We start from the raw sequence: 26,972 nt of genomic DNA, 5'->3' as shown, positions 1-26,972 counted from the left end.
TGAATTTATCCGAGGCAACCTCGTGATGTTAGGGGCCTATAAAGTACGGTGCCCAGAATCCTCCATCCAGCTAGTGGCCATGCCTGTAGAGTCCCAAAAAAGTAACTTTTGCAAGTTTTAATTTATCCCTTAGCAAAGGCAGTGAATCTGCTAGTTGAATCCCAGGAGCACTAATATAATTTGCAGAAAATGAGGGTTTTGGGTCAAGCTGCAACTTGTAGATAAGCCATACTGGATAAATATGAGCAATATCTAAAGTTCATATTACAGGAAATAGCTAATAGGAGCATGGGGAGAGAAAGTCCTAAAAAGGGAATTGCGCAGGTTGCTGACTTTTTGGTAGGGATGATGAAGCATGTGTTATTTTGTCAACTATTCCATTTCAGAAAGCTAGAAGTAATTAGGTGAAGTAACTATATTATAGTATGTGGGAACTGAACAAGGGATAACAACTCATTTTTCCAATTATGTAACTTTGTTACTTAGAAGATGTGGCCTCACTGCATGGTGGAAGAGGAAACCCTAACATGGTTCAAAGTAGTGGCTCATACTCTGTTGCAAGTGTTGGGATTGAACAGAGTGGGATAATGTGTTTTGTACTGTAGGCTGGCAGGTAGTAAATTCAGATTAATTATTGTTTTTAAGTAACAAAATAGAACAGTTTTGGTTTACTTTTGAGAAATGTGAAAGTAAACAAATCTCATCCACGAGTCACCATGAGTCAGACTGACCTGAGGGCATTAACAACAGCAACACAAAACAGTAAAGGACTTTGGGGATTTTTAATCTATGCTGTAGCTAACTATTTTTAAAGTGCTTTCCTATTCTAAAATGTCTCCATCCTGGAATTCACTGAAGAGGGGGCCTTTTAAATAAGCAATACAGGTTATTATTATTATTATTATTATTATTATTATTATTATTAGTATTATTATTATTTCTCCTATTTATTATAGCACTGTGGTTTACACAGGTTAAACGGGGGATTGAATGTTTAATTATTGTAATACCTATTTCTTTGCAGAGGGATGGAAAGATTCTTTCCCTTATTCTTGTCAATTAGCATCGAAAAAACGAGAGTTTCCTTAGAATGCAGCATTGTGTTCATCTGGACTCCCAAAATAGTGAAACAACAGTAAAGGTGCAGTTGCACTATATGTGGGGGTGCCATACCAAGGTGTGCCATACGTGGCGTGCAACCTTACGCGGAAACTACACTGCAGGGAAACGTGGTGTGTGCTGGTGGTTAGGGTGCCATAAGGCAGGACCTTCCAAACCGGGACAAATGTAGGACAAATGAAGGGCCACATTTTCAAATGTAGGACACGTTTTTTTAAAAAATGGAGGACCATGAAAAATTGAATAATTTGGTAAAAAAAATGTTAATAGAAATGCATGTTTCTTAGGCATGCTCAAAATGGAGGACATTTTGGCTTATTCCCTAGACAAGAAGGCGGAAATGTCTTCTCTTGCTGGACAAACAAAACACACCCCACCCCCTTCTAAAAGAACATTTTCCACTCCCAAGCAGGCAGAGCAATTTTGCAAGATCACAGGCAGTCCTTGGGCCACTGAAAACTACATTTTTCTCACTTCTCTTCTCCAAGCAGGGCCTTTCGGCATTTGCCAAGATCACAGGCAAGTCCCTTGTGCCACTGAAACTAAATTTCTCACTCCCAAGCAGCCATAGCATTTGCAAGATCACAGGCAGTCCCTTGTGCACTGAAAACTACATTTCTCACTCCGCAAGCACCATAGCATTTTGCAAGATCACAAGTCATCCCCCTTGTGCCACGCAAACTACATTTCCTTCCCACTTCCAAGCAGGCAGAGCTTTGCAAGATCACAGGCATCCTTGTGCCACTGCAAACTAATTTCCCCCCACTCCAAGCCCTTCGTAAGATTCCCCCTTCCTCATTTTCCTTGCCCCCCCCAACCCCCTCGCCCCCTCTTTTTCCCAGTTATGTCTCCAACTGTAGGAGGGATTTATGGACAGATCCAAAGCCTTTTTTTTCTATTGCTAATGGGGGCAAATCCTTGAGAAGCCCTGGACTCCATGAGAAGAAAGAGGAGGGGGGCTTAGAGGATGAAGAAAGAGAAAAAGAAGATGAGAGGGAAGAAGGAGAAAAAGGAGAAGGATGAAGAGGAGGGGAAGAGGAGAATAAGAAAAACGTAATAACAAGAAGAAGAGAAGGAGGGGAAAGAGAAAAAGGGGGAAGCACAGCTTGCCTGAATGTAATTCTCCTGCAATGTATGTTGCCCAAATAAGGAAGCAGAGGGCTTGCCATATAGGCAGGGCAGTGCAGCAGACCCCCCCCCCTGCTGGTTTTCAGTCGTCCTGCTGCTGCTCCATGCAAATGCTTCACAGGCAGCACTCTATAGAAGGCAGGCAGCAGCCCTGGAGCCCCCCAGAGTTGTGGGCAGCCACCCGGGAATGGGGGCGGGAGTGGGCGGGACCGGGCACGCCCCCCAGGGGGCGGGAAAGGTCACACCCAACGCCCGATGAAAGGGCAACTCTATCTGTGCTGCACATGTACAGAAACAAACAAAACAAAAACAACCACAGGCACATACCCCGTTGTTTTCATTTGGGCTCAGCATTATGTTTTGTTTTCCCTTATTGGGGGGGGGAGTGGCCGGAACATATCTGACACATAAAGAAGGGCCCACTGTAATTGTCCTAGTAGGCAAATCAACATCAGTATTCCCCTTAGGAATAGTTTAAGCTTTGGACTTTCAGGAAATGTATGTTATAGGAGATTCGCAGGCAACTTTTATATGAATTTACTATATTTATTCATTAAGAAAAACAATTTAGCTTTATGGCAGTTGCACAAACCTTGTGGAAGTGCATCAAGAAGTCTCGCACAGACATTTCCAGTCTAGGTACATTAGTCTTCAAGACATTACATAGTCCTAATCACATTGCTTCTTATAAGGAACATTCCTCATACGAAGTACTGTGTATTGGCACATGCCTGGGTAGCACACTTCAGTGGTAAAAACACCCACCAATTTTTTTACAAGATTGTTTGTGGTGTACATGGCCAACAACATTCAATTGTTGAGGAGATGCCCTTCACATATTGAATATTTACATGTAATTTCCTGTGTTTGTGGATTTTCCAATAGATAATCAGCCCTATCGAGAATGATTGTTTAGAGAGCATTTTAACTCTTATTATCTGTAACTGGCATTCATACAAGTGTGGTCATTCAAGTATGCTTATCCATTCTCTAGACTGCAAATAGCCAGAAGCCACCATGTATTTTCTGGTTCATCGATGAGATTGGCAAACTACATGCTGCAGTTTGTCAGCTTTTAATAGTTGTTACAGTATTTGGCTTATCTGTGTCTATCCAATGAAAATCGGAAAAAAATTGCATTCCAAGGAGATGTTTCCGGAAGGTCCAAAATGTCCGTCTGGCTTCCTGTTTAGTTTGCTTCACGTTTATAATGTTGTATTCTTCTTCTTCCTTCTGTTCTGATCTTTGTCCAGCTGTGGGGACTTCACTGTGGTCTTTCTTGGAGAGTTGACTTTCTGGTCACTTTTCTTCTATATTGTTTTGGCTTCAAATCAACCTGCACCCTGTCTTTTACACAGACAAATAAGTGTTTAATTTAATTATTAGATTTCTAAAGTACAGTGCCTCAATGTATCATCATCAAACCATTACAAGTTAGTCCTAAATTTATGAGTGTCATATTTTGTATAACACGTCTTATACATCACAAGCACATGCCCTAAGATGTACAGTTTCCAGCAAAAGAGAAAACTGCTTTACTGCTTATTTAGGGACTTATAGTAGGTGCCCTAAATAGGGTGCCTCCTGTGTTTTATCTTTCTCTCTCTTGCCTTACTGGAGGGGAAAATAGGAGAATTGGCATAGGAATAACTTGAAGGCAAGAGGCACTTTCACTTGAGGATAAGATCTGCAGGGGAGTTTTTTCTGCATCCCACCACCTTCTGCACACCTTTGGTGAGAACAACAGGAGAGAAATCCTTCTCCATAGCTCGTCTAGGCTGGGCAATTTTGGTTGGCCCCCCTCCCTTCTCTCTCTTCTCACCAACAGGGAAAGCCTTCTTATTCAGTCAGACCTTTGGAGATGTAAATATGTAATACGTTTGCATGTGTGAGAGAGCCAGTGTTGTAATGATTTTGAGCTTTGACTATGACTCTGGAGAACAGGGTTCGAATCCCTGCTCAGCCATGGAAATCCATGGGTGGGCCTAAGGAACTCACACTCTTTCAAGAGCCTCAGAGGAAGGCAAAAGCAAATAATATCTGAACAAATCCGCCAAGAAAAAACTCATGACAAGATCATCATAAGCCGGAAATGCTTGAAAAGGCTACAACAGCAAACAAGAAGCGTTGTGAAGGGTATGGCTTGCATTTCTTTCAAATTGTTTTAAAGGTGTTTTTATCCAGGGTTTTAAATTCTGTAGCTTAAATTCAATAAAAATAATAAGTAAATAATAAATAAAAAGTCGGCTGTCCTTACTTGCAGTTTGGTATAAACACATTTTATACATAGGCAGATGTGGTGGAAGGACCATTTTAACATGGCAGTAGCATGTCTCTCTCAGGGTGAGGCAGATTTCCCAGTAACTCAAGATTCCCACAGACTCTGTTTTGGAAGGAATGTTTCTAATGTCCAAAAAAAAGAAAAGACAATCATTTTTGGGAATTAGAAAAAATTAAAAATAAAATAAAAAAAAGAATTTATTCGTTTATAGGCAAGGAACAGTTCTATGGCCCAAGAAACAGAAGAGGAACCAAACATCAGTCGGAACCGATAGTTCACAGTCAGTAAGAGCAGTGAAGTCATTCCAGGTTTTATTTTTGAACTTGATGTGGGCTATTCATGGTACTGAGCCATTTTGATCCTTTATGTTTTAGTTAAAATCTTGAATGGATTCATATACCAACTACATAGAAGGCCACCAGCGTGCCATATGTGGTGCACATCAGACCTCTGTAGGGAGAAAGAGGGCTCTTGGAGTAAATGCAATATCTAAAATTGCATGTAGCCGAACAAGCTAGGTTGAGTAATTTAAAATTCAGGGAAAAAGAGGGAGGAGATTCTCTAGGAAAAAATGGAAAGAGCAAGGAGAGAGACAGGGAAGGAGAAAAAGAATTCAGAGTGTTTGGCTTTTAACTGTGAGTCAGTGACATAGTAAAGTCCTCTGTGCAGAAGTCACTATGGCAAAAGGGAAGGCCAGGCCAGTTTGAAAGAGTTTAGTAGAAGGAAGGCACTTTTCAGTGGTATCTGCCACTTCGCAGCCGGTAACCGGTTTTTGAAAAACTCTTGTTGAGCACAAAAACAGCAATTAAGGCCTTCCCAAAGCGAGTAGGGGTTTAGAGTTTGGCCCTTGAAAGGAGAGGGGGAGAGTAGAGCTGTTTTAGGCCCAAATGGTTTTTTGAAAAGTTTTTTTAAAAATCGCTCCAGTCATAAGACAGGTCCGGCCTTTGTGAACATGAAATTCAATTCTTCCTCTCAACTGGTTTCAAGGGGTATGACTGACTGGCTAGTGTGTTACAGGTCCTTTGCTGACCCCCAGGACAGCAGTCCCAAGCACATGTGTGTGACATGCATGCCTGCATATATACCCTTCAGATAGAAAAAAAAAGAAGTTCAGATTGCCCCATGGGTACGCCATAGACCTTGAAATTGGATGGGGGGGGGACTTCAACCCCCCCCAAAAAAAAAACCTAATCGAGAGAGGCTGATACGCCCCCCCACTCTGAATCAGTTGACAAATTGGAACCACCAAGACTTTTATGTCAAGCAAATTGTACTAAATGATCAAAGCAACTACAGGCTGGAACAGATGGCCCGGTAAACCACCATCGGGATGGCTTGGGAGCACTGCGTTTAGATGCCAAACACTCCCAAGCCACCAGAAGTCAGTGGCCGCCAGGAATTAAGCAGCTCATGGGCTGCAGGCAGTGTGCCATTTATCGGCACATGTGGCCGGAGAATCTTGAGCCACTCGAGTTATGGCCCATCTGGAAAGGTGCCCATTTCCCAGCCCAAAAACGAGCATATCTCGTTATCTCTTCCACTTCTTTTTGGGCTGGGTTCAAGAGGATGGGGTCATGGCATGTGTTTGGCTGTGGGCCCCAATCTGCCTCCGGTAGGAAGCAGCTCCAAGCCACTCTTTCTCTTTGCCAGTCTGTTCTGGCCCTACTAAATTATTAAGACAGCCTGTCGTCATTTGAGCGTCCTAAGATCAGAAAGTTGCCGTGCAAGCTGTTCTATGCACGCTTACTGGAGTAAGCTACCTGAAACTGGGGGGAGAAACTCTAAGTACACACTGTGGCTTGTAAGTCGTTTTGTTTAAGGGTGTTTTGGTGAAATGGGATGAGAAAAGAAGTGGCCCCTGTAAATACCTGCAAGAAGCAAAATAATAACGCATGCCTGTTAGTGTTGAGCCCTTCACCAAAACAGGTCTGGGTCCGCTTTTGAAGGGAATGGCTGCCAAAAGATAGAATAGAGAGCTTGAAGGATACCTTGCCTGTGATCCAGTTGATACCGCCCTGAGGAATGAATACAAGGAAACTCTTGCCAGCTACAGCAAAAGGAGCCGGGGGGGGGGGGGGGGGGGGAGAGCATGTGGGCTCCAACAGAAGCAGAGAGAGAAGCAGTCAGAACCAGTTTTTATTCTGGAGAGAAGTCAATGCAGCTTTCGGGTGATCCCCTGAGTTCACATCTTAAAGAGATTCCAGCTAGTGACCATTAGCAACGGAAAAAAGTGGATTCTGGCAATTAAGGTGATTTCAGTGATCAGAATTGATTTTTGGTGATAAAGTGATTCATAAGAGGAGCGCTGGATGGAGAAGGGCCAGTGGAAAGTGGAGCCTTAAGGTTTCTACAGCATCTTTAAAAGCCTGTAACAGAAAGACAATGAAAGCTCTCATCAGGCCGTGCAAATTCATCTTGTGGGACAAAACAAAGCAAAATGAGGGAAGCAGCCATTGCCAGCTGTGGCTTCAATATAAGCAGGAGTGGTCAAACTCTTTTTAGGATATACTGGACTCTGAACTTAGAGGGCCAGCGTGGGTGTAGTGATTTGAGCATGGGGGTATGACTCTGGGGACCAAAGTTTGAATCCCAGCGCAGCATGGCAACCCCCACTCTTGGGTGATCCTGGTGGTCACACACTCGGAGCCTCTGAGGATGGCAATGACAAACTCCAGAAAGAAACAGCCAAGAAAACCCCACACATTTCCCCTTAGGGTCACCATAAGTCGGAAATGACTTGAAGGCACACAACAACAACAACAAAACAACAACACAACAACAAAACAACAAACAACACAACAGAACTTGAAATGAACTGTCACGGTACTTGTGGGAGGGGGGTTAATGCGCCTTGGATAACTCTCTTAAAGTCCAGATTGAGACCCGGCAGATTCAACTGAGCCACTGAAGGTATAGAAAGCCAAGTAGGGGGGGGTGAACATTGGTTTCAACTTATCTCGAATTCAATCAAGACAGGGTCTTCCTTGGTGTTTGGGGCGACCTGTGGCAGCTTCAGAATGCCCTGTAGGAATGTTGAGTTCTCTAATGGGTGTATCTCTACCTCTGACCCATTAATGTCCTCAGATACAGTTCCCATTGTAATGGCACTGTGTTTTTTGTTTTTTTATCATGGCATGTAACTAGATAATTATTAGATTGGATTTATTATAAGAAACACTGAAAGTACACAAAGTTTTGGCACCAGTCCTGAAAAACACCAACACCAAGACTCACCACAAGGAAACCCCAGGTTCAAGGGTCCCCGTAAAAATAGAGTACTAATTAAATGACACAAATCCCCCTCACATATGCCCCGCACAACACAAGCTACAGGCTGTGCCATTCAACACAGTACAACCACAATCTAACTCTACCATTAACATGTAAAAAAAAACCAAAATCACTTTTCTCCCAAACAAGGGCCCTACGTATATAGAGCATGCCCAGTGCCATATGCGGTGTCCCAGATGCGGCTTTTAACCTTACACTGAAGGTTAAGCCACCAGGGGATGAATGTGTGTGCGCCAAATGCAGGAAGCCGATTTCCCATTGCAACAATGGGGTTGTGAGCTACGCATTTGTTCCCCCCATATGCGGGGGATCTGGAATGGAGCCCTGTTATGGAGAGAGACCACTGTATACTCAACAACTTCCATGCCACCACACCCTCTGAAGATGCCAGCCACAGTTGGCAGCAAAACATAAGGAATAAATTTCTTTAGAACGCAGCCAGGCAGCATGAAGAACCAACGAAAACTATACTGATTTGTTCTGCTCATGACTTCATAAAGACAAACTGTTTCCTGGATTCAGTTTTTCCCAGGTTTCGCTGCCCGCTGTGGTTCTGTTTTTATGTATGTCAGCCAAATTGTGTAAACTGTCACGCTTCTTCTCTTAAGACAACAAATATCAGGGCAGCCCTCCGTATCCACTGATTTGTTTTATCCTGGATGCAAACATCCACAGATGGAAATATGCCAAAAAAATAAATGCATTTTAATATAAGAGACATAATGTTACTATGCGATTGTCCTTAAAATGGGAACTTGACATCCATGGATTTTGTATACACAGGGAGCCTGGACTAAAATCCAGTGGATACCAAGGGCCCAAGGTACATTCAAAACACTCCTGGGGTGGGTTTTCAGCCCTTGTGGCCACAGCAGCCTACCAAAACAGTTTTTGTTCATTGTTTTCCAACTTCTACACAGAGCTGATCATATACATTGTGCTCATCTGTTGATGATGATGAAGAGGCAGTGTTTTCGTGTATCTGTAGTTAGTCCACTTTGAATACTCTCCTTAGTAAAATAACTGCAAGCCAGTACATGCCCATAGCGTGGAGAGTTATTATATACGTGAGACACATTTCCTGGAAAGATGAACTTCTTCGCCTATAAGAGTGGAAGCAATGAACAGAGCAGGCTGTCCGCATCAGACCAGCAGCAAGAAGGGAATGTGAGAAAGTGACATTTTTAGATGACCGCTTTCCAGATCGCCCAGCCAGCATTGGCAGTGGCCCTACTGTTGTCTGGCCTCAGGGAGTTTTGTCCTAAAAGGGAACTTTCCCAAGCTCTTACCAATACTGGGACAACCTTTTGCCTAGTAGCAAGCACTTCTTTTACGGAGCTCTTTTCCCACCTTGCTACCCAAAATCCTGCACTGAGATTGATTCCACAGCTTGTCTGTTTGCAAGCTTTCACTCTAACACTGTTTCAACTCGGCACTGGTTTGGGCTCTGGGAGAGCTAAAAGCAGGAATACGTAATCCCCAGATGAGTTCAAAACAGATGGCCTAGGCAGCATCCACCCCTGGTGCCTTCTCGATGTGTTGGACTATACAACTCGCAAAGCCCCAGACACAGGTAAAGTGTGAATTATGAAGACTGTGTCTTCATAACATGGGTGACAGACCAGGTAGAAAAGGTAGAAAAGAACTGGGTGACACCAGTAGAAGAAGGTTGACCACATAAGGTTATGTTGGAGGCGAATCGTCAAATAGCCTAAAGGAGCGCAGTCCGGCCAGATCTTGGAAGCCTATGCATGGTCCAGCCCTGGTTAAAATTCAGATTAGAGACCACCAATTAAAGATGTGATGATGTTGGCTATATGTCATAAGAAGAGCTGGCAAAGAATCTCTGAATATTCCTTGCCTAAGAAAAACCCTATGAAATTCATGGGGGTCACTATAAAGTCCAACTGGCAACTTGAGGCACCACACAAACTACTATGTTCTTGGAGACAGGGTGTGGCAAATACCACAAACTAGCCACAATACATTGGTCAACAAGCTGATTGCCCAATATGCATACCAGAGAAAAACAAACGTAGCACTGACATATTTAAAACCTTTTCCCCGAAATGTGTGAGCCCTGATTTCCCCAAAAAGCAAATCCTGTAATCTAATATGAGATAATACGCACAAAAATGCGATCCCTGTATAGTTTCAAAACATAGCTGTTTTCGGCGTTTTGGCAGCATAAAAAGGAGAGGGAGAGGGGGAGAAAAAAAAGGAATGTTGGCCGTATCGTTAAAACTATCTGGTTTGTAGTTTAGGATGAGCTTTTATAGGTATAATCAAAGTGGGTTTATACCAATGAAAGACATGGATAAAATATAAAAATAGTTTGTATTTTTAAGGTCTGTCCACACTTCTTCGTTTTTTCTCCTCCGTCCCATTCTTCCGCCTTTTTTCAGGTGCTAACCATGCACGTACTTTTTTTACGGCTTGGGGTTAAGTGTAAACGGCTGCCCGGGGCAATTCAGATTTTGTAAGAAGCAAAATCAAAGAGAGCACTGATGATTGGTCACTGCTTTCTCCAAACTGAAAAAACAAAAGGCTGAGGCTGTTTGTAGCCCTTCTTGCACTCTGACATACTGTGTGTGCCTGGCTGACCATTGTTCCACACTCTCTGTCCTGGAAAGGCCCATCGATAACATGAGCAAAGGCAAAAAAATGAAGAGTGGAAGTTTGGAGGAGAAAGGGGAAATTAGCTCATTAGGTGTTATCACCCTGGAGTGTGAGCCTTGATCACTGTATATTGATTTGTTTTTTCTCAGAACCTTTTTTAAAAAAAATACAAAGGAAAGCATTGACCAATTTTAAAGGACAAGTGTATGAAGGAAACAGTGCTTTAGACAAACCTCTCCTTGGCTTATGTTTGTTTTCCTTCCCACATTTTTGGCAATACATTGTCTCCCCCTCCCCCCCCCCTCCCCCCCCCCCCCCAATTTAGATTTCCCTTATGGCTGGGTGATGCAGTGGAGTTGAAAAAGAAACCCTTTCGTAGTGACAATCAGCCGCTACCAGAGGATGAAGGGATCTGCCCAAATTCAGCCTTGTGGACTCACCACGGCAGGGAGAAGAACCAAGGGATGCACATGATGGGCTTGGAAGAGACAACCTGTCCCTTGTCTCGTAACAGCTTCTACTCAAACTGGAAAGAGGAACAAGATGACCGTGAAAGACAGGAAGGTATTTTGCAAACTGTGATATTTAACAACAGGCTGACTCCAGCTTTCTGTAAAATTATCCTAAAATTAAAGGGGCTAACTATGATGGGCATTTCCCAAGTAGATATCTGAAATCTGATCGTTGATCCTTGCCAGGCCTTGTTCCATTAGAAAATCCTGTTAAAGCCCATGCTGAGGATTGACTTCCCACCTCCACAATGAAAACAAACCCTGGGGATATAACAGGGAAAGGATACTTACAATTTAAGGAATTCATTTTCCCTTGTGTTAGCCATGGAATGCTTTTAACAACACCTGGAACAGTTATTCCAGCGACTCAGCAGATGTTGCTCCTTGGCCTATGCTCCTATAAAATGGAGTTAAAAAGTCTTTTTTTTGGGGGGGGGGGAGCAAGGGATCTCGGAAGAATGGCTAAAATGGAAGATGACTCATAAAACTGTAATACAACAGACCATAGCTGAGTTTATCAAAGCCTCCGAAGCTCTTTTTTTTTTTTCCCTTTACAAATCTTTTTATAGGTTAAAGAGCCGCCCCTCCCCCCCCCCCCCCCCCCACCCCCTTTTCCCCCCCCCCCCCCCCCCCCCCCCCCCCCCCCCCACCCGTTTCCCTCCTCCTTAGATTTCTGGTCAGCTGGAAGGTTTTAGAGTAGATGGGTGAAGAACAGCTGGAGAAATTAGTGTCAGGCTCAGAGGAGGCTGGCTGGCAGCAGCACATTCTGCAGTAAAACATGCAATAAAATCCTGAGCTGGCAAATAATGGGGATTCTGGTTCCACACCAGCTGATCCTACTGTAGTTGTGTGTGCCTGCCTACAAATAGGCAAGCTAAACACAAAACAGCAGTTGTTTTCCAGAAACCCTGATGTGTGGGAACAGTGAACAGCAAAACAAAAGAGAAAACCATAATCTGCTTTATCAGCTACCTACCCCCAAGCATGTTTTTAAAGAAAGCATACGACTTAAGTCTATCAGTTGGTGTTGGTGGTGGGTGTGTGGCCATAAAAGGGAAATCATAAGAAAAGTGGAAATGATGAAAGAATCATATTCCTGGATACATTTTTGAAGAAGCGTTCCAAGTGGTCTATTAAGGGGATTATTTTATATTTTTACTACTTGTGCAAAGCTTTACTTGACTGGATGTTTTATTTCCACATGGTGCATATTGTTAATTTTTGAAAATAAGTTCCACTGAAACATATTTGAAATGCGCTGCTCCTTTTGGGGGTTGCATAAACCATCTCTAGGTCCCACCCCCCCCACCCCATAATTATTTGCTCTAATGTTCTACTTATTTGTTCTCTTCCTATCTCTATTTTCCTTTTCCCACCCCCCATATTATTTCTAAAATTTTATTTCTTTTCTAATCGTTCCTTAACTATTTCTATTCGAATTTCTAACCCTCTGCTCTGGCAACCAATTTTTTTCTGCCGGCTAAAGAAGTAATATGCCCAGGATAAATGGTTCTACTTTCAATGTCTTACTTCATCAACTAAGAGGGCTTTTTGCTTAGTATGCACATATAGAGGTGACAGTTAGCCCTATGAAAAAACTACTCAGTTGGAACTGAGTAGAACACATAGGATTAGATCCGAGTTTTAGTACAAGTAAAGTTTAAGGTTAAAAAATTTTAAGTGTGGATTTTAGGGTTTACAACCCTACATAACTTGAGCTGCAATCCAGGGTTGGATTGGTCGCCTTTTCTTTCTTCCCCCATGTTTGTCCGGCTGCTGTGCTGTCCCATTGTTGCCTCTCTGGCGCGTTCCCGCCTGCCCACCGGGGGCGGTCTGCCGCCGCCGCCGCCCTTGCCCTTTCCTTCATATTAGTCGCCGTCCTTCGTCGGCTTCTTCTTCTTCGATTCTTTCTGCTCGCCTCTCCCCGGAGGATCAGGGGCAGTTACAATTAACACAAACATACTAAAATAAGAACATACGATACTCCTAACCCACAATTCAAAATAAACAGCACACAATAAGTTATTAAAATTGCGTAAAATTACAATAAGAAGTTTAAATCCCTATTACAAATGAGGCAATGTAAGGGAGAGTCCAAGGAGGCACAGTTTTTGAGACAGGGGAGAAGGCCCATTGTATTAGTCGGGGTGTTTATCACACTATGCTCTAACGAGGTACTATTCCAGTGTGACTCCTCTAGCTGCTCCTGTTGCATGCTGGGATTGGCAGTTTTAAGGAGGGGTATTTAGAATTCTCAGGCGAGAAGTTCAGCTCCTTACAACTGCCAATCCCAGCATGCAACAGGAGGCTGCTAGAGGAGTCACACTGGAATAGTACTCTCTTTAAGAGCATAGTGGTGATAAACATCTGGGATTTAGCCTGCGGGAAAGAGACCGCCTTGAGGGCTTTTTAAAGGCCTCAAGAGATGGTTATGTGACGGATCTCCCTCCGTATGATCATTTGAAAAGTTTAGGAGCAGCCGATGAGAAGGTCCTCTGGTTACCACAGCAAGCTGGTCTTCTTAGTCTGGAGTAAATTTGTCCCAGAGAACCTGAGTGTGTGGGGTTGATTGTATGGAAGGAGATTTTCTTTAGTAGTTGGACCTAAGCCATGTATGGCTTTAAAGGTTTGAGTACCATCATCGTGTTTTGGTCCTGGAAACTACCAGGCAGCCCATTGTACAGATTTTCAAAGCTGGAGTTATATGTTGCCTCTTGATTGTCCCCGGCGACAACCTGGCTGCCGGGTTTTGGATTAACTGAAGTTTTCCAGTTAAGTACAAGGTGGCACCATGTAGAGTCGCATTGCAGAAGTCCAATCTATAGGTTCTGAGTATGTACTACTGTTCTAGGTCACCTGGTAATCAGGTAGGGTCTGTTTGCCATATCAGCTGAAGGAGAATAAGCGCTCCTGGCCGTACCGCAATCGATCGGAGCTGTCAACAGAGGGACGAGTCCAGGAGCAATACCAAACTATGAACAAAGTCCTGTATGGTAAGTGTTGAACCGCATCTAAACATATCTACATACCCGGTTTCCGGGTTCCTATACAAGTATCGTGGATTCAGCTTTAGTCGGTTTTCCCTCAGCCAGACCATTTACCGCCTTAAGAACATTCAGTGAAAGGAGAGATGCCATCCTTAGTCACTGCTGCGTCCTGAGACATAGAGAAATATATTTGGGTGTCAGCAGCGTACTAATAACACCCCGTCGCATGTCTCCAGAGGATCGCGCCCCAGGGGCTTCATGTAAAGGACATGAACACTGCAACGCAGTGCCCCCCAATACCTAACGCTCTCAGAAGCATTCCAGAAGGATCCGTGGTCAATGGTACGGAAAGCCACTGAGAGGGTCCAGAGCACTAAGAGGTCTACCCTTCCTCCACTGTCCATGACCAGACAGAGTCATCACTAAGGTGGACATGGCATCCTCAACTCCAAATCCTATCCTAAACCCAGTTTGAAATTAATCTAGGAAATCGCGCGGTTCTTTATTCTTTTAGACCACTGGAGCCGCAAGGGATAAAAGAGCACTCCCTTTTTATAAAAAGAGAGAAATAAGAAATAGAAAAGGATACAATGGGGGGCATATTTCTAAGAATAAGAAGCATAAACAGTAGGACCTGTTTCCACAACAGTATTTGGGTCTGTCCTGACTTCCTTCAGAATCATAGAGTTGGAAGAGACCCCTCGAGAGCCTCCAATTCAAACCCCCTGCCCTGCAGACGCACAAAATCAAAGCACTCCTGGCAGGTGTCATCCATCCAGCCTGCTTAAAAACCCTCCAAAGAAGGAGGCTCCATCATCACGCGCTGAGGCGTGTGGTTTCCCACGGTCGAACAACCTTTTAAATATAAACCGTCAGAAAGTCTTCTTCCTAATGCGGAGGTGGAATTTCTGTTTCTTTCCTGTTAGGTTAGTTTGAATTAATTATTTGAATTGCCTGCCCCATGTCCGGGTCGCTGGATCTACAGAAAAGGCTTGCTCAATTCCTTAAGATAATGTCTTTACCTTTTTAATATTAATTTAATAAACGTGGCTTATTAATGTCACCCTCTTAAGCTTTTCTTTCTTTAAGGTTAAACAAGAGCCAGCTCCCTAACCCCTCACCTCAATAGGGCATGGTTTCCCTTCCAGAACCTTCACCATTTTGTGGCCCTCTGTTGGATGCCACGTTAGCTTGTAAATAGCCCCTGAAATGTGGTGCCCAGAACTGTCCCATAGTAATTCTCAGTGGGTATGACCCAAAGCAAGAATAGAAGCACTGTTACTGTTACTTCTTTTGATTTAGAAACTGTATTCCTTCGAGCAACTAGTGTCATTTGACTTTTTATTTGCTGCATCGCACTGTGACTCATTTTTAAGTTTAGGGACTGTTAGACTCGTAGATCCCTTTTGCATATACTGTTTGTCAAGCCCAGGAGCTAGATGTTATTGTCCCACCAAGGCTGCATTCAACACCTGGCAGAAAATAATCAAGGTTGGACACCATTTTAACTGCCATGGCTCAGTGCCATGGAATTTGAAGATTGTAGTATTGTTGATATATTTAGCTTTCTCTAGCAGAGAGTCCTCGTGCCAAAACAAACTACAGATTCCAAGAGTGGTGAGCCAGGGCAGTTAAAGTGGTGTCAACCTAGATTATTGCTGCAGTGTGGATGCAGTCCAAATTGAATTTGACTTATGGCAACTCTGTAAAAATGAGAAGCTATCCAAGATCCCCCCTGGTCCATCACTGACGTCTCAGTCTTGCAAGTCTCAGGCTGTGGCTTTCTTGAGGTAATCCACTGGTATGCAGTCTCCTCTTCCTCCTGCTTCCTACCTTTATACCTACCAAGTAGTATTGTCTTTCTTATGAGTCATGTCATCTCTAACCTGCAGAAACTATGATAAAACCTAATTTTGATCATTTTGGCTGTTAAGGAGACTTCAGGCTCTGGACCTTGTTTACTCATAATTTGGGGACAGCACCGGTACCGTAGAACTCTCCCCTCCAGCACCACATTTTAAAATGAGTTTGATTTTCGTCCTTCCAGCTGTCTTCAACTGACCAGGGTTTACAACTATACATAAAAAATTGGAATTCAATGCCTTGGTCTACAATGCAGCAATGAGATTGGTCAGAGATAAAATATAGAATAAACCATCCTTGTTCCCATCCAATGGTTGGTGGCACCAAAACATCTGGAGGGCACCGAGGGTAGGGAAGGAGGGAATAGACTGTAACAGATCTGACTACACAGAGATGAGATGTTCCAGTTGTGTAAAAGCTCCTTGCAGATAGAAAGCAATGCAGCGGCGTAACAGTACTTGATTGAGTTTTAAAAAGGATTGGTGATATCTTGATTTTTGGATTAATTTGCGGATTTATTTTTTACTTTGATTGAAAAAGAGAACACAAATAGATATCTCAACTGTTTCAAAATGTTGATTTCTTCATATAGCATGCACCGGAAAGGGCACCTACAGACCGCATACACATCAATGGCTGTGCGCCTGATGAATGTGGATGAAAGGACATAGCTTTCTCCAGCTTTTCTCCATGGTGTCACCCGCAGTTGTAGAGCAACTTTCGCAGGCAAACATCTTTATTATTCTTTTGGCACAGGATTGTTTAGAAGTTATTATTACTTTTACAACCCATCTGTCCGCCGAGAAACCCGCATACCTGGTTTTCCTTCCTTCCTTCCACTTGTATCCCCCACAAATATCTCTGTGTGGTGGGTTAGACTGAGAGATAAGTGATTGGCAAGGGTTCCTCCCCCAAAGTTTCACAACTGGGGTAGCATTTAATCCAGGACCTGCAGTACTTGCCCATTATTTTAATCACTGTCACCACACTTGTTCTCAGCTTTATTAGGTACGTTTCATTTGTTGATTGCTTTTAAAATTAATTAAATATTTTGTTTTTACCTATTCCTTCAATACGCTCCCATTTTTAATTTAGTAGGTACTGTAGTGGTTGGTTGAAAGGTGTTTTTATTGTGAATGCAGCCGCTCAGAGCCATACGGGGATGGTGTAAATTAAATCAATGTCTATACAAATTTAAATAGCATCTATCGACAGGGTTTGCATTAATTTGTACAAGAGAAGAAACACAAGAGGAAAGCAGTTGAACACTTGGATCTATCCATTGTGAAAGCACGCAGTGCACCATTTCTGCTCATCACCTTGTAGGGGTTTCAGCCAGTTCGCCAGGGGCAAATCTTTGGAAAAACGGTATTGGACTTTCCTCTCCTTTTCCTTGTAGTTGCCATTATGACATTCATTTCTATGGACAGGGCATAAGCAAGCAACTGAGAGGCAGCTACTGAAACGAACAAAAAACTCCTAAATAGGCTTTTGGTTACGTTTCCATAGAACAGATGTTTGGGTCATCATAAAGAAAAAAGCTCTAATACAGGCCGTTATCGCTTTCTATAGATTCATTCAGTCTTGTTGCTTCTTAGTTAACACATGTAGGTTTTCCAGTGTCTTTACTTTCGTCATTTAGTGAACGGGAGCCCTTTTACAACTGCAATCGTCATAGCACGAATGATCCACTTTAACTAACCATTGCTAACCTAGTACATCTGGGGTTTTGGTAATTTAGGGAAGGCACGAAGCTCTCTGGCGGAGAATTCTAATCACCTCATCCATAAACGGTATAGCCCAGGATGGAACCATGGAAATTAAAATGGAATCATACAGGCACACAATGTATGATGTAAAAGGGCCCCTGGTTGTTGTGCAGACAGGTTTTTTGCAAACAAAATCGGATATCATGAGGCACCAAGAGAAAATACAAAGTTTGTGAAAGTCCTGGTGTGGCCACCCTCAATAACCTTATTCCTTAGATAACTAGATGAAGGTATTAGTGGGCATTGATAAGTTGCCTATGGTTAAGTTTGCCTGTTTTCAATATAGAGCAAGTTCTTCCCTGACAGTCCCTAATTTTTAACCTGGGGGTGGGAATTGTGTGGTTCTCTATTTCTTGAAGGTAAGTCCCAGCAACCCTAGCTAGCAATAGTGAGAATGCTGGGGAGTTGCAGTCCCAACAACACTTGGAGGGCCGCATAAATTCCCACATTGTGTTAAGTTGCACAGATAAGAAATGATCTCATTCGTTAGAGTGCCAATTTACATTTTCTATAGTTTAGACTACATGTTCGTTTAAATTATATACCGGAGACCACACTTTAACTAATGGGCAGCATAGTGGGATCCTCATGCAGTGTCCTGTTGCCACAGGACATATGCTGCAAAGCCTGGCAAGTATGAGGCGGGTCATATTAATGTGTATCCTAGCAGGCTTCATGTTTTCTATGTACTTCCATATTCCCTTTTTCTTCCCCCTGCTTCTTTTCATCAGACGTCTTAAAAATATTCTCTCTTCTTTCTTTTTTTCCCCGCTCCACACACACATCATATATATGGGAGGTTTCATGCAAGATTTGTCAGGGAGACAGTTTGCCATGTGCATTTTCCTTGAAACTGGCCGAGGCATAGTGACTTGCCCAACGGTTTGGCACGGCCAAGTGGGGGTGAACCCTAGTTCTCCAGAGTCCTAGTCCCGAACCTACAATCATGATAGGTATCTATAATGATAGTGATGTTTGAAATGTTTTTTTGTGTGACCAGTGACCATTGCTGGCTGTGGGGATGTTTGGAAGTTGATATCAAAATGAGTTCGTTTTTCAAGCTCTGTAGAAAGCTGCCGTAAAATCACAGTAGGACTAGATGGCCTCTGGCCTCTGTGTTAGTCAGATGTCCGCGGGGTTTCCATCCACAGAGGTATTTCCTCACGCTCCCCTGCTACCCTAGCTTGATTGCCCTTTGTAAATGGGAGATACTGTTTGCTTGTGTCTTTTTCAGTCTGCAAGTAGGTGACTATTCCGCTGCTGCTGAGGCGTGCGTTGCCCCTTGCCCCTTCTTCGATGTCCCTGTCCGGGCCCAGGCAGTACATGGAAGTGCGTCTCTTTTTAAACCTCATCCTCCCCAATTGGTCTATGCTGGGTTGGAGGATTTGGGAAGGAGGCAGTCCGCAAGAATGACTTTTTCAAGGGCTTTACCCAAATCATTTCAGGAAATGATTTTTCTTCGGTAGCAAACTGTTTTTACTGAAATCAGTCTAAGGCCCAATTTTTAAGTTGGCCAGTGGGAAACGCTACAGAGAGGTTCAAGGGCAATTGGGTAGTTGGATTGGGGAATTGCTACTCACAAAACGTAGTTATGGGGGAGCCCAGGATAAATTGTGTTAAGCTGCCCTGCTCCCTCCTCTTCAGATGTTATCAGCTGATATTCTCTACATGGTATAGAAGTTAAATAGTTTGGACTCACTCTACATCTTTTAGAATAAGATTGATTATGTCTTGTAATCCCTGTCCTGTCGGCCCATGAAGCTGGCTGTGCAAGTTTTATGCAAGGTCTCCATTTCCCTGTTGGGTTAAGTGAGTTTGGCAAACCCTATCAGTGTGCTTTCCGTCTGGTTCAGTGGTATGTTGTATCAAATGACTGGCTCAGCTGGAGTCATTTCATTCTTCCCTGACATCATAATAATTGTTTGGTCCAAGAGAGTAACAGTTTTTTCTCACTCTAACTCATTGACGGGTAGTATGTCTTCTGAGCTGAGAACCTATCTAGTGTGATTTTACATTTACTTTACCCACGCCCCGCAACATCCTGGTTTGTACTGTCTGCAGAAATTTTCAAAGGGTGGTTTTTACTTCCCCCCAACCACAGTTGTGTCCGTGTTTAACTATTAGTACTAGCCCACAACAGTGGGATTGTCTGGCACAGACGCTGTATTAGTGCCCAAAAGCCTTTCTCTCCTGGCCAGACAGTTCAATCTCGATGTAGGATGGCTACCAGAATAAACACGAGGCGTTGTGAAATACTTGTGTGGCGCTACACTTCCAAAATGATGCCTAGCCAATGTGGGCAGTGAAATAACAGTCTACGAGTGGCTGTGTTCCGCTGAGAAATTCTGGGAGTTGTATGTTCAACCAACCAACCACACAACCAGCTCTTTCTGCAGACTTTGTGGTACAGTATGGCGTTCCCATAGCAAGTTACGATGCCAGTATAGAGTGACACCTGTCTAGGAAGTTATTTATTTTTTCCACATCTTCTTGCACTGTTTGAGTCTCAGTGTCCTGTAATATTTTAGGCACGTTTCCTGGAATGGTAGATATATTCCCCTGGGAACAGTTCCCACAGACTGTTGAATGAGAAGGAAGCATTGTCAAAGGTGATTATATATTCATAGTGGTTTAACTTATAATATATTAATATAGAAAAGCTGAGGACGTCTGGCACATCACCAGAATTGGCAAAAGGGTACCTGCCTAAGGCCCCTCTCCAGACGGGCCCCTTTGCGGCGCGTCCCGGTGTTGCTAGGGTTGCCTTGGTGGGGCAGTGGCGTTACACCAGCGGCTTACACACAGTGCCCTTACACACATGCGGCACGGTGTGTAACTGTTACGCTCGCAGCTGCGGCAGCTTCCATCTGGCACAGCAAAAGGGAGCCGCTTTTTTGAGCTCCCCTTTTCTGCTGTGCAAGCTGTGCCTGGCCAACGCAATTTGTATACGTGCGGACACAGCGTGTGCAGTAGAGAGAGGTGGTGCCAAGGAGGCGCCTCTTCTGGGCGGTCTCGTACCCCCGCCTAAGCTATATCAACAAGAAGTTGCACAAAATGGGATCTTAAACTCACTGCTTCGGCTTAAGTTATGGGCAATCAAGTCATATGTATTCGTCACTAGAGGTTCAGAGGTTATCTTAAGGGTCATCCGTCCAACCCCATCCCGACATGTCCAGGAAACACATTCCACTCGCTTCCTGACAGTGTGCCAGTCCCGGGTTGCTGTTTAAAACCTACAAAATTCCACCCCGCGTCCCAAGGCAGCATGATGTCTACGTGGTCTAGCACTCTCTTCCATCAGGAAGTTTTCCTTCCTGATTTTTTAAGTAGAATCTTTTTCCTCTAGCTTGAGATTCATTGCTCTGTGTCCTAGTCTCCGCAGTCAGCGAAAACAGTTTTGCTCTTCTTTCTTCCATATGACACCCGCTTTCCAATATTTTAAACATGGCTAGTCATTACACCTCTTACCCTTCTCTTTCCCCGACTAACACTACCCACCTCTTTTCGGGTGCCCCTCCATTGGGCTCCAGTCGTTGTCACCATTCCTAGCCTAGCTCCTCTCTCTGGACACATTGCCAGCGTGTGGCATGATTCGTTCTTGCATTGGTAATGGCCGTAGAACTGTGACAGTATTCCAGGTGAAGTCTGACCAAACAGAATAGAGTGGTGCTAGTTCATTTCCTCTCAGTGCTATGACACTGACTACTCCTATTGATGGCAGCCTAGGATCACACCTTGGAGTTTTTTAGCTGTCTGCATCACACTGGTTTGACTAATGTGTTGAGCTTGTGGTCTAAGACGTCCTGGATCCCTTTCACATGTAGTTTTTTGTCAGGCCCAGGTGTCACCCCATTCCCTATTCTTTTTTGTTTTCGCTGAACATACAGATTTTTTCAGATTTTAGATAAATAAGTTGATTCTCTCTGTTCATGGTTAGTTGTTAAAGACACAGGACGCGTTTTGTATAAATGTGGTTCCTGGTCCACAAGTGTTTCTTTGACAACCCTCAGACATACCTCCTGGTCACTGGATCTATGGAAGTTTAATAATGTCGGCTGTCAGATAAAGTAAATTTTCAACCTCCAATCTCTTTGCCATCTAGTAAAATTGAAGTTTAATCTTCCATGTTAGGTAGTCCCTGCTCTATGTACGTTTCCACACCCCCCAAAATGTTGTCCACTACAAGGGTTTTTCCAAAAGAATATATAATAGCAAAACACTAATGTGAGTAATCATTAAGGAAATTATCTAATGTGTAACAACAGGTAGGATTAGTTATATTTGGAGCATGTATCTAATACAGTTATGAATGAGTACAGATTGTAAGTTCAGTGCTGATAATATGACAATGTGCCTTATCAAGTACACCTTCTGTGGAGGCATGGTTTTGCAGACCAATTTGAATCCTTTAGCATCTACCTACAGTTTCATATTTTCTTATGTTGTGTACAAGAAGCTCAGACAGTATGTCCTCTGAGGTAGTTGACTCTTGCAGGACAGCAGTAGAGCTGTCAGTTCTTCTACGTTCCTGATGTCACTGACTCATTCTCGTCACCATCTGCCCACATCAGGTGGCCCATTCCTCTCTGAAGGTCCTTTCTTCTTTTTCCTGACGGAGACAAGAATGTGTGCTACACTTAGCCAAGAGCTACCTCAACCCTTCCCCCTTCCCTCCCAATTTTCTTATATAATTTTGGGTGCTGTGTCGTGCCTCTAGATACACAGGACCATGTCTAATGACTGTGTTTGAATTGTTGTTGTACACTGTGCCACATGTCGGTGTGTTCCACCACTCATGACGCGCCTTTTGTGTTTTACTTCTTTAGTGCAATGGTGGGGATCCGTTTTGCCTTGTCGTTATTTTAGACTACAACTTCCGCTCCGTCCTTACAGTTTATGCCTTGTTAGGTAAACTCGGATGGTGCCTGTAGTTTAAAAAAAAAAAAATTCTGGAAGACTATTAGGTTACCATCCGTTGCTTTAGAGAGGGGTGGTCAGACGTTTGGGCATCCTTATGTTCTTGTGACTGGTCGCTCTAGCCAGCATATGTTAATGGTGAGGAATGCGGAATCTGAGTCCACAACCCCCTGCTTTTAGAAGACGTCAGATGACCAGTTGTATAGTACATCAATGTATTTTTGTTCTTTTCTATCAATCATTTCCTCATCATCATCATTTTACAAACAGTGTTTTGAGTGAACCCGCAGCCAGTGCCAATTACTGCCTGAACTGGCACTTGGAGAGATGCGTATATCAGAAGCAACCATACTGTAGATAAATCCCCAGTCCTTTAAATGTCTGGCATGACGTCCATGAGATTTGCCTATAGGGGCCCTTCAGGGACGTAGCGCTAGGATTTTAGGAAGGGGGGGGTGTTCAGAGACTAAGTGGCGCAGCCACATGTATGAATGGGGGCTTGAGTGCGTGCGGCGCAGGCATCGACACCCCATTCATTTTTCTAATGGAAGGGGGGGGGTCCCCGGACCCCCAGATCCCCTGCCCCCCCCGGCTACTCCCTGGGGCCCTTCCAGCTTCAGTCTATAGTAGTTTCAATTTTTGCAAGACAGTGGCTGTCACAACATTGATTTATTACTATTTTTGTGTTGTTTTTTCCAGGCTTATGACCAAGTTCTAGAAGAGTTTATTCCTGGACGTTTCACGCAGCAATCTGTGGCTGGTATCTGTCAGAGGAATGTTGGTCCCATGGGAAGGAGGTGGGAGGGTGTGTGTGGTGGTGGTTGTTTGACCCTATGTGGGGAGAAGTGATTTCCATGTTGATCTGTGTATTGTTTCTGTTGTTAATGGCAAGTATCGCAGGGTGGGAGGATATGGAGGGATGTAGTGCACTGTTGTAATTAGTGATCTTGTCTGGCTGGGAAAACCCCCCCAACCTGGTGTGGGTTTGTTTTTTTTTCATTTGCATTTCTGGGTCTTTGATTTGAGTGTTTTTTCAAGACTGGTAGCAAACTTTGCTACCCTTAAAGGTTTCCTGTTGAAGTTGTCTAAGTGTTTGTGGATTTCATGCTTCCTATGCATTCGGACCTGAAGGCAGGACCAGAATGTCAGTGTGCTCAAATAGCATTTTATGCCCAGGATGGTTTAAACAATGTTCTGTTACTCTCGATTTTCTGGCTGATCCAGTTTGCGGTGTCTCTTTGTGTCCTTGATTCGTTTTTGAACACTGTGTTTGATGGTCCCTGTGTACGACTGGTCTGCAGCTGCATGGTATGCAGTAAACTCCTGCGGCTGTGAGAGGGTCTCTCCTGTCCTTTCGGAGCACAACATTTGCTGGATTTCTTGGGCTGTTTTGTAAACTATTTGGAGATTCTGGACTGTTACAAATGGCAAATCCCTAGCACAAACTCAGTCCGTACTAAAGTTAGAAAGGGGCTCTCTCCAGACGCCCCTAACCCGATACGGACTGAGTCCATACGAAATGGTGGAGGTGGGGCCGTTCACACGGCCACCCGCCATTTTTGATGTAGCCGACGCACTGCGTCCGCATGTCAAACCCCAGAAATGACGCCGCGATGCGCGCTCATTCAGCACTGCGCGTCTTTTCTGGGATGCAGGAAGGAGTGCGATTTTCGCGCTCCTTCTTTGCAATCATCCAGGAACCGTGCCGTTTGGCTGCTGCGGTGCCTGACACTGCAACTAGCGGTGGCAGCAGACCGCCACTTTCAGCGGTCTGTAACCCGCCGCTGTTTCCTCACCAGTTTTTTCTTTCTGTCTGTGACTCCTTGATGTATGATAAAAATACCTTCTCTTTGGTGGTTCTTTGTCTCACTCTCTGTTTTTTTTCTGTGACTGTGGCAGCCCTCTGATGTCTGAGCTGGAGTAACATTAGCTGTAAAGTCCGTCAGGTGCTTCCTCCATTCATCTCCCAGGAAGTTGGGTTCACAATCCATTGCCTGGTCTAACCAGTATTTTTATTGGTGTGTGTGTGGTGTGTGTGTGTTTTGTCCTGGAGGATAGTTGAGTTCTTGTGCAGGATCTGTGCTAGGTGTGTAAGTTTTCTGTATACTGTGTGGCCCAAACGTTAGTTCCGTTGTGGATGACCAGGACATCCACGAATGGCAATGTTCCTTCCTGTTCTTTTTCCATCATGAATGGATGTGCGGGTGATGTTGTTCAGATGTTTCAGAAACACAGCCAGATCTTCTTTCCAGGGCTCCAAATGGTGAAGTACATCCACATATTGGAACCATGTTGTGGGCTTTTTTTGGGTGTCAGTCACTATCTCCAGTCGGACCTACCTCACAGAGGTATTGTGAAGATACAATGGGAAGGAGAACCAGATATGCGTTTTTCAGGAAACAGCACAAAAAAGCCCACAGCATGGTTCCAAAGGTGGATGACACTTTCACCATTTGGAACTATGGAGAAGAAGATCTGGCTGTGTTTCTGAAACATCTGAACACTGTCCACCCAAACATCCAATTCACGATGAAAAAAAAAAGGAAGGAACATTGATTTCAAGTCCGGAAACCTAGCACAGCATGGCCATGATCAAGGATTCTGGAAGTTGTATTCCAACACATCTAAAGGCCCCAGATGGGAACCCTAGTGGTAGAAGAAACAGCAGAAAAACTAAGTTCAAGACCTGTACTATAAAGGCGCGTTACAGAGCACCCAAGAAGGCGCTCGCGCAGTGCGACTTGCTACATCGGGGAACCCGCAGCGGCCAAATCGCGCGGTTCCCGGGCGCAGCAAGAAAGAAGGCCAAAATGGCACTTCTTTTATGCGACCCGAGTGGCGCCGCGAGGTGCTAGTTGCCACTTACGGCAAACTTCCTCCCCGCCGCATGATGTCCAGACGCTATGCATCTGCGACATCAAAATGGCGGCCATGTGTGGGACAGGCACCACCATTTTGTACGACGGGACCGTTTAGGGTTGAGAGGCTCCGGAAGCCTCTCTCACCAAACACGCCCCTCCGGCGCGTCTGCAACGCGCCTAAGGCAAACTCAACATTCCTTCTTTACAGCAGGGCTGGTCATGAACTGTAAATGCAGCTCTCCTTTCTTTTAATAATATACGTATTTCCGGCCTATAAGACGACTTTTGAACCCCTTTAAATCCTCTGAAAAAATTGGGGGTGTCTTATACGCCCGTATGAGAGGCGGAGGGAAATTTTATGGGCCGGCGCGCGCGCGCGGGACCAACGTCGGCTCTCCAAAGCCTCGGGAGGAGGCCAGAGGCCGGTTTCCATGGGCGGCATGAGCCCGCCCAGCACTGGCCTTTGGAGGCCAGAGGCCAGCCCTATGGGGAGGCGGGCGCGCGCCCAGCGCCGCCTTCAAGGCCTGGGAGGCTGGCTCCATGGGCCGGCGTGAGCGCGCCCCAGCACCGGCCTTCAAGGCCTGGGAGGGCCGGCTTGAAGGGGCGGCACGAGCGCGCCCAGCGCCGGCCTTCCAAGGCTTCAGAGGCCGGCTCCATGGGGCCGGCGTGACGCCGCCCAGCGCAGCCTTCCAAGGCCTCGGAGGCCGGCTCCATGGGCCGGCGCGACCCCACCCGCGCCGGCCTTAAGGCCGCGGAGGCCGCCTCCAGGGCCGGCGCGACCCCGCCCAGCGCCGGCTTCCAAGGCCTCGGAGCCGGCTCCATGGCCGGTGCAACCCCGCCCAGCGCGGCCTTCTGAGGCCTCGGAGCCGGCTCCATGGGTCGGCGCGAGCGTGCCCAGCGCCGGCCTTCAAGGTCTCGGAGGCCGGCTTGAAGGGGCGTGCGAGCATGCCCAGCGCCGGCCTTCAAGGTCTCGGAGGCCGGCTTGAAGGGGCGGCGCGAGCGTGCCCAGCGCCGGCCTTCCAAGACCCGGAGGCCGGAGGCCAGCCCCATAGGAGGCGGGCGGCGCGCCCAGCGCCGGCTTTCAGAGGCTTCGGGTGGTCTTGTATGGCAAGTATATGGTAAAACTCTATATTTTTTTTAAATAGTTGGGGGGTCGTCTTATACGCCCCGTCGCTTATACCACCGGAAAATACAGTATCTTATTTATTGTCCACACTCAATTTCCACTTTCCCAGCGGAATACTATCCAAAGCTTACACTACAGATTGGCTATTCACTTCAACTATTCTCCGCGCCCTCTCTTCTCAAGTTACACTTCAGTCAGTAACCAGACCAGGCTGATGGGGAGACAGTGTTGTGTAATGGTTTGAGCTTGGACTACAGCTCTGGAGGTGGAGGGTTAAATCCCCCTCGGCCATGGAACATCACTGGCGGGTTACAGACCACCCGTTGGGGCAGTCTGCACCCGCCCCTTCCCCGGTGTATCTGGGCCCAGCGGGTAGACTGCCAGCCGCTGAGGCCCCCCAATCAACCGCTTTCCAGCTGCGGGAAGCGGCAAAAGGCCGCTTCCCCGCAGCCTGGAAAGGGGTGTCCTTGGGGCTTCAAGCCCCAAGGACACCCCGCGC

The 26,972-nt window shown here is 45.1% G+C and overlaps 1 protein-coding gene across 1 annotated transcript in view; it reads right to left on the bottom strand.

Moving 5' to 3' along the window:
* The window catches only part of LOC121928990 (lanosterol synthase-like), a 195,474-nt gene that overhangs the window by 98,575 nt on the left and 69,927 nt on the right, over window positions 1-26,972 (bottom strand). The window lies entirely within an intron of this gene.

This window comes from Sceloporus undulatus, chromosome 4 (assembly GCF_019175285.1).
Source record: "Sceloporus undulatus isolate JIND9_A2432 ecotype Alabama chromosome 4, SceUnd_v1.1, whole genome shotgun sequence".
Classification (NCBI taxonomy): Eukaryota; Metazoa; Chordata; class Lepidosauria; order Squamata; family Phrynosomatidae; genus Sceloporus; species Sceloporus undulatus.
Note: the sequence above shows the minus strand (reverse complement) of the source record. Positions and strands in the feature narration are given on the sequence as shown.